General features: G+C 35.9%; 1 pseudogene; it reads right to left on the reverse strand.

Moving 5' to 3' along the window:
• Nucleotides 1–337: 337 nt before the first annotated feature.
• On the reverse strand, nucleotides 338–705 carry LOC145517598 (ribosomal protein eL22-like pseudogene; annotated as a pseudogene).
• Nucleotides 706–8,873: the final 8,168 nt, after the last annotated feature.

The raw sequence follows: 8,873 nt of genomic DNA on the forward strand, positions 1-8,873 counted from the left end.
AGCCTGTATAGCACAGGGAACTCGACTCAATACTGTGTAATGGTCTATATGAAAAAAGAACAAGTGGATATATGTATAACTCATTCACTCTGCTATATACCTGAAACTAACACAACATTGTAAATCAACTATACTGCAATAAAAATAGAAGAAAGTATTAAAGCAAGGCCAGTACCATATAAACAGCATACACTTAAATAAAAAAGATGAATGTTTAACATACAGAGTAATGTTTTTTGTTCACTGAGAAGCTAAAGGTCCATTTCAAGATGCTTCTTTCTTTAGTATGCTTAATTTGTTTTATTAGCAAGCAAAGCCCTATAAAGAATGGCATCATCTAGTCCTCAGACTCAGATTCATCTTCATCTTGACTAATCTGGAAGTAACAAAGCTCATAAGTCTCCTTGTCAGATGCAACCACACGAAGCCAATCAGGAAGGTTGTTCTTTTTTAAGGTATTTCTTGGTAAGGTACTTCAAATACCTATTAGAGAGCTGTTTTCAGAAATGACTATGATTTTATTCTTGAAGTGTTCAATGTGAACGACACTCCCAAGATTTCCAGTCTTTCCATTCACTTTAACCTTCTCCCGCAGAAACTGTTCAACATGTCCGGAATCAAAAATTCCATCTTCTACTGGATGAGTAAGCTCCAAATTAAACTTCCAGATTGACTTCTAGGCTTCTTGTCGTTCTTCTGCGCCATCTTGAAGGCTTGCCACTTGATCAGAGCCTTTTTTTTTTTTAAGTTGATTTTTTCTTGTAATTTAGTGTTACCTGTATTTGATGAGTATATTTCATAGACTTAATTGCAAGTTAGGAAAAACAATATGTACAATGAGACTTAAATGTGTGTACTTTGAGAAGACACATGTCTATATACTTTCTCAGGTTACCATTGAAGTATTGATAGCATCTGTGATATGTCTATCACCTGATATATTCAAAACAATGTGGGACCATACTAAAGGTTTAGTGAAATCAGATGGATTTGCTCATACTGTATGTGGATGTAAATAGTCATTAATATAGCTAATTCATAAATTAAAATTCAGGCATTAAATATTTAGGCAATTAGTTTAGTTAAATGAAGAAACATTTTGACAGCGTATCCATTAAAATAGCTTGTTCAGTTATTTTACATTTGAGATGAGGAAACTGAGGCTTCAGTGGGTTAAGTTACTTGTCTGAGTTTACGTGAGTTATGAGGGAGAAAGTCAGGTCTCTAATCAGGAAATTTTTAAGCAACATCCAGATCTTCTTTCTACAACAAGTTTCTTCTTTACTGTGTTTATTATTTTCCTCTGAGGGGGTGTGTGTGTGTGTGAATGATGATGGTGGCAGTGAGTAATGCATAGATTTTATAAAGCTGTTGTACCTAACACAAAACTTTAACTTAGACACCAACATAGTCAAAATCTTTGCTAATTTTTTCTTTTTAATGTACTTCTAGCTCTTTCCAAAATACTGAACAGCCCTATCCACCAACTTCCCATTACTTTCAAATATCAGAAAAATTTTCCCATTGTTTTATTATTAAAAAACACATTGTTATAAGGTCTTATGACTCCTGTTTTAAGTCTGCAGAGCTCTTCTGGATTGTTTGCCAGAGGTTATTATCAATGGAATTTTAGAAGCAGCAAGCTAACATTATTTCTGTATAAGTATATACAGTAATCTCATGGTTAAGACTATACTAGAAAGGCAATGTAAAAAGTAAAAAAAAAAATAATTCTAGATCTTTTTTTTTAGTTTCATGACTATAATTTATTTCAAGTGAGGATATCAGGAAAGTTTACTTTCCATAAACTTCTCTCAGATGTCTGTGCCTGAGAACTTTGATGATAAGAACTTAGCAATGTAGATACATATCCTCTGAGTCCTCAGATGGGACGACTACAGTAAAAAGATCAAATATAGCCCAATAGAAGTGAGTCTCAATATGCAATTTCACACAATATGCAATTTCAAATTAGTTAACCTGTAATATTGTTTTCTTCTCCATTTCTGCCAAGAAGCTGATTTGGGATTCATTTATATTCAGTAAACAAAATGAAATCTCTGTCACTGCTCCTAGCATCAAAGACTAGAGGAATGCGGCAGAGATTAATGGTCATGATTAACTCCCTACAGGTTGTGGTTTCATGCCCCAGTGATTATTCTGTCATTATTCTGCATGAGATGCTGCTAGAGCCACATATGCTTTCAGCCACAAAGCCAGACAAGACCAAAAGGCCAAGCTACTTAGTAGCTTGATATTCCCTCATTTTGGCATGTGTACTCCCAGCAAAAAAACATTGGGATTATATAATTACTGTATTAGCATGGATATATTAGGTTATGTGGTAGAGTCTATTGTGAAGGATAATAGATTAAAATTAAGGAAAGAACCATTTCCATTACAGCATCCAGTTGTCTAGCATATTCACAGGATGAATACACTAGAAAAGTGGTTTTGATCAATTTACTCAGGAGTAGTTTTTTTTTTTAATTTTTTATTGAAAAATAATTGCTTTACAGAATTTTGCTGTTTTCTGTCAAACCTCAACATGAATCAGCCATAGGTATACATATATCCCCTCCCTTTTGAAATTCCCTCCCATTTCCCTCCCCATACCACCCCTCTAGGTCGATACAGAGTCCCTATTTGAGTTTCTTGAGCCATACAGCAAATTCCTATTGGCTATCTAATTTAATCAGGAGCAGTTTTGCCCCCACACCACACCTCATCTCATTCTCAATCATGCTGTTTTGTGAATTTCAGATTTTGAATTTCTATATTCCCACTTATTCTATATTTTGGGAAAATGGTGCCTTAAGTCTATCAGTGTCTCTGCACTTCTCTCTGTTGACAAGACAAGCCATAATTTTGAGTTTATCCTTCAAAAGAGTAGGTGCTTTTTCTATTACAAAATAGAATGGCCCTCGAATTAAATTCTCTAAAACACAAAGAGAAGATTAATTTCTGTGCTCCACTGAGACGTTAAAATTTAAAATAAGCCGCTCCTAAACTTTTCCAAATCCCCAAATGGATTTTCACTAAATATTTCATATTTCTCACAGGTATGGAATATGGTGGTCAGGATAGCACAACTTTAAGTTGCTGTAGTCAAATGGTGCCAGATTTTGATGCCACCGAAGAGTAAATAATATTTCACAAAACTAGAAACTTTGAGCAAATTTTCTCATATGCTTTTATTCTTCAAAAACATTTTTTTTTTCTCAGAATTTTTCCCATACATTGAAAAAAGAGTATATGGCATCAGTTTCATTTTGCCTGTTGGCTCCGGTGCTAGTTTAATTCTAGATGCTTAGTACTTGAATTATAAGGCATCTGATTCTTCATGACTCACAGCTCTAGTAGCTTTTACCCCTGAAGAGCTTAACCATCCTTGTTGTATCAGTGAGTTTTCTGTGTCTTTCAGTTCCCCTTTATAGTGTGTTTTATAAAATAATAATTTATAGGAACACATATGTCAAGTATTTTAAAATGTGTCAAAGTAAAGCTAATCCATAGAGAACAGTATTAGTTTCACTATATGTAACATTTAATAATTTCAAAATTAAGTAACTAATAGATTTCAGTTGAAAGAGTTAGTTTTTGAAGGGGTGTTAACATTGTTATGAGAATTAATAACCTATTTATGAAAATAATACCTCTGCTCCATAGCCATTATTATATACATGTCTGTTAAACTGAATATAAATCATACATTTTTGGAAGTAAATAATATAAATATTATTTAACTCTCTATTAGTTTATTCCCAATTATCTATTAATAAAGAGAAATGGAAGCTAAGACTTAGGATGATTGAATGATGCATGGGAATCATTACTTCATATCCTAAGAGGGAAGTAATGCTAATAGCTTAAGTGAAAAGTCACACTGAGAAGTTTCAGAATCTGAATACTTGGAGTTGACTTCCTGTATAATTTCTAGGCTATTCAAAATATTTATAAATATTATGGCCTTGTATAAATATAATTCGAAGGATCATTCCATAGAGTTTGCAGTTGAACCTAGGATAGGGTAAATTGTGGGAAAAATCTTTGCATACTACTACCTGATCTCAGAAATGGAGCTACTAAGTGCTAATTAAAAAGATAGAAAGCAAACATTGACTGTATAATGGAACATTTTTCAGTGTTCATATTTGCTTGAAGGGCTCAATTACATATTTATCTATGGATATTATTACAATTTTAGTTAAATATTTACTATTAGCTTCCCAGTAGAATATGTGTGTATGCATAAATAGCTACACACACATGCCTTTAGAAACACTCCAAAACAAATCATAAAAACACAGCTTAAAAAAGGCATTCAAAATGTTAGGTATGTTAAAAAAAAAAAAAAACTTTAACATATGATAATAAATTGGGATAGTATTAGACAACTACTAGCCTCTGGTGAAATTCTTTAGTGATTAAGTTAGGTAAGGAGTATTCTTTCAGTTCTATATTAAACTTCTGTTGGAGAACAATATAACTGTGATTAAAATGGGCAGACTGTTTAATTTTATTCCATGTTTGATTACCCTCTCTTCTCTGACCAAGAAGAAGAGTAAATTTCAGGGTATGGGTAAATTTCATGCAACTTCTTCCTTTTTCTCCACCATTCATTTATGCCCAACATAAGTTTTAATTTATTAGACATTCATTAGAGATTCAGTAGTTGGTTATACCTGTAGCATTCACATCCATGAGTGAGACAGCGCATGGCTGGACCTGTGGGGGAAGATGGAGTTTTAAGGCCATAGCAGTGGTAGTGTGCACAGGTCAAGGGTACATATCTGTAGACTAGTGGGTGAGCCATGAACTAAATGATCAGCAGGAGATTAAGTGCCCTAATGCACTGTGTTAGGTGGTGAGATGGGAAACAAAATGTTGCATCATTGTGTTCTCTTCTGAGAATTTGCAGCTACAACATAAGTTGCATGTTTGAAGAAATTCGGTATTTTTGATCAAAATTATGCCCCGACCAGTAATGCCGAAGAAGCTGAAGATGAATGGTTCTATGAAGACCTACAAGACCTTCTAGATCTAACACCCCCAAAAAAGGTCCTTTTCATTACAGGGGACTGGAATGCAAAAGAAGGGAGTTAAGAAATACCTGGAGTAACAGGCAGATTTGGCCCTAGAGTACAGAATGAAGCAGGGCAAAGGCTAATAGCGTTGTGCCAAGAGAATGCACTGGTCATAGCAAACACCCTCTTGCAACAATACAAGAGAAGACTCTATACGTGGACATCACCAGATGGTCAATACCGAAAACAGGTTGATTATCTTTGCAGCCAAAGATGGAGAAGCTCTATACAGTCAGCAAAAGCAAGACTGCTAGCTGACTGTGGCTCAGATCATGAACTCCTTGTTGCCAAATTCAGACTTAAATTGAAGAAAATGGGGAAAGCCACTAGACCGTTCAGGTATGAGCGAAATCACATCCTTTACGATTATACAGTGGAAGTGACAAATAGATTAAAGATATTAGATCTGATAGACAGAGTGCCTGAAGAACTATGGATGGAGGTTTGCGACATTGCACAGGAGGCAGTGATCAACACCATCACAAGAAAAAGAAATGCAAAAAGGCAAAAAGGCTGTCTGAGGAGGCCTTACAAACAACTGAGAAAAGAACAGAAGCTAAAGTCAAAGGAGAAAAGGAAAGATATACCCATTTGAATTCAGAGTTCCCAACAATAGCAAGGAGAGATAAGAAAGCCCTCCTCAGTGATCAATGCAAAGAAATAGAGGAAAACAATAGAATGGGAAAATCTAGAGATCTCTTCACGAAAATTAGAGATGCCAAGGGAACATTTCATGCAAAAATGGGCACAATAAAGGATAGGTATTGTACGGACCTAACAGAAGCAGAAGATATTAAGGAGAGATGGCAAGAATACACAGAAGAACTATACAAAAAAGATCTTCATGACCCAGATAATCACGACAGTGTGATCACTCACACTCACCTAGAGCCAGACATCCTGGAATGCGAAGTCAAGTGGGCCTTAGGAAGCATCACTATGAGCAAAGCTAGTGGAGGTGATGGAATTCCAGTTGAGTTATTTCAAATCCTAAAAGGTGATGCTGTGAAAGTGCTACACTCAATATGCCAGCAAATTTGGAAAACTCAGCAGTGGCCACAGGACTAGAGAAGGTCAGTTTTCATTCCAATCCCAAAGAAAGGCAATGCTAAAGAATCCTCAAACTATTGCACAAATTGCACTCATCTCACATGCTAGCAAAGTACTGATCAAACTTTTCCAGGGCAGACTTCAACAGTACGTGAACCCTGAACTTCCAGGTGTTCAATCTGTATTTAGAAAAGGCAGAGGAACAACAAATCAAGGTGGCAATATCTTTTGGATCATCAAGAAAACAAGAGAGTTCCAGAAAAATATCTACTTCAGCTTTATTGACTATGCCAAATCCTTTGAATGTGAGGAACACAACAAACTGTAAAATTCTTCAAGAGATGGAAATACCAGATCACCTGTCCTGCCTTTTGAGAAATCTCTATGCAGGTCAGGAAGCAACCATTAGAACTAGACATGGAGCGACAGAATAGTTCCAAATAGGAAAAGGAGTATGCAAAAGCTGTATATTGTCACCCTGCTTATTTAACTTATATGTAGAGTACATCATGAGAAATGCTGGACTGGATGAAGCACAAGGTGGAATCACGATTGCCAAGAGAAATATCCATAACCTCAGATATGCAGATGACACCACCCTTATGGCAGAAAGTGAAGAAGAACTAAAGAGCCTCTTGATGAAAGTGAAAGAGGAGAGTGAAAAAGTTGGCTTAAAACTCAAAATTCAGAAAACTAAGATCATGGCATCTGGTCCCATGACTTCATGGCAAATAGATGCGGAAACAATGGAAACAGTGAGAGACTTTATTTTCTTGAGCTCCAAAATCACTGCAGATGGTGTCTATAGCCATTTAATTAAAAGACACTTGCTCCTTTAAAGAAAAGTTATGACCAACCTATACAGCATATTAAAAAGCAGAGACATTACTTTGCCAACAAAAATATGTCTAATCAATGCTATGGCTTTTCCAGTAATCATGTATGAATGTGAATCTTGGACTATAAAGAAAGCTGAGCGTCGAAGAATGGATGCTTTTGAACTGTGGTGTTGGAGAAGACTCTTGAGAGTCTCTTCGACTGCAAGGAGATCCAATCCGTCCATCCTAAAGGTTATCCATCCTGAATATTCATTGGAAGGAGTGATGCTGAAACTCCAATATTTCACCACCTGATGCAAAGAGCTGACTCATTGGAAAAGACCCTGATGCTGGGAAAGATTGAAGGCAGGAGGAGAAGGGAAGGACAGAGGATGAGATGGCTGGATGGCATCACCGACTCAATGGACATGAGTTTGAGTAAACTCCAGGAGTTGGCAATGGACAGGAAGGCCTGGAATGCTGCAGTCCATGGGGTTGCAAAGAGTTGGACACGACCTAGTGACTGACATGAACTGAGCAATATTATACATAAAAAGTGTCAATGCTATAGCTGCTATAAGATTATGTAAGAGAAAGAGAAATCCATGAGATGGGCTAAATGCTGGTGGACATCAGGACAAGAGGGGATTAGCAAGCACACCCTCCCACATGGAGGGGCACTGTTGAGAAACAAAGGTTATCAGGTCTCCCCAATTCAGAGGCTGTTACTTGAAGATTTAGAGCATCCAAGGCTCCAACTGGCTGTTTTTCTGCAGAAGAAAGCTTTTCCATCATCAAACCCCTCCACACCAATGTCTTCTCTAGCCCTAACAATAAAAAATACCGTATTCATTTGAAGCCAAATAAAAGTGGGACCAATAGAGTTTCCTGAAAAGTTAAATTCTAATAACCCAAATGTCTGTCTTAACACTTTGGATGTTCTGCCCTGTCAACATCCTCTCACTAGAAAGTCTTCTCTGAAGCACCGTACACACGATAGTAACTTGTTGAGTCCTAGGCTAGCTGAGTTCTACCAAGCTTCTCTTGGAACTCTGTTTATGACCATTTCCTGTCTGCTGATAAGAAGCACTTTGCAGCACCGGTGCTAATTCCCAGGTGCCAATCATGTCTATGCTTTCAGAAACATTAGCAAGGTTTATTCTTGCCAAAACACTTTTCTTGCTGTTTTATTTTAGCTCTCACCTCATTGTTATTCACTGAATTCTGAACTCTTTGGGGAAATAAGCAATATGTTTATTAACTATTGAGGAAGTGGATAGAAGGATTTTGCTGGCAACAGTGAAATATAAGGGAAAGCAGAGAATTGGCAGTATGGGGTTCTTTCTGAGAATGGTTCAACTGCTAACAGTTTTAGCTATTTTTGCAGTGACATAAAAGAAGATTAGGAATTTGCCAAATATTTTAGAGTTAAAAATATAATTTAACCTCTTTTTTTTTTTTTCCTGGTAATTTGATTTCTTTTTCCTTTTTAGTTCTCATTGAAATGAATATTTAAGACAAGATGGTAATGGTAAATCCAGGAACACTATAACATTCTAAAAGCTGTTTAAACTTTATTGTGTCTTTTAATGAAAAGGAAATCACATATATTATAAGAAACAGATGCCCATTCAAAGAAATTCAGATTTATATTATTTTATTAAATTATAAAATTATTGGAGAAAATAAGTTTAGATAGAGTTCATGGCATCTGCCAAAAAGAAAAAATTGATTCTTTAAACAAAGCAACAGGATTTATGAAGGGGCCTCAGCTTCGTATGTGGATAAATCAGACTTATACAGATATTTCAGAATTTAGATACTAATTTCCTTGCCTTTTTGCTTAACTCTAATTCTCTTCCAGTAAAGTAGTAGTTTATGACCCTGGGTATATATTAGTATCATGTTGGAAGTTCTT

This window comes from Giraffa tippelskirchi, chromosome 8 (genome assembly GCF_054371585.1).
Source record: "Giraffa tippelskirchi isolate mGirTip1 chromosome 8, T2T-mGirTip1v1.2.pri, whole genome shotgun sequence".
Taxonomy (NCBI): domain Eukaryota; kingdom Metazoa; phylum Chordata; class Mammalia; order Artiodactyla; family Giraffidae; genus Giraffa; species Giraffa tippelskirchi.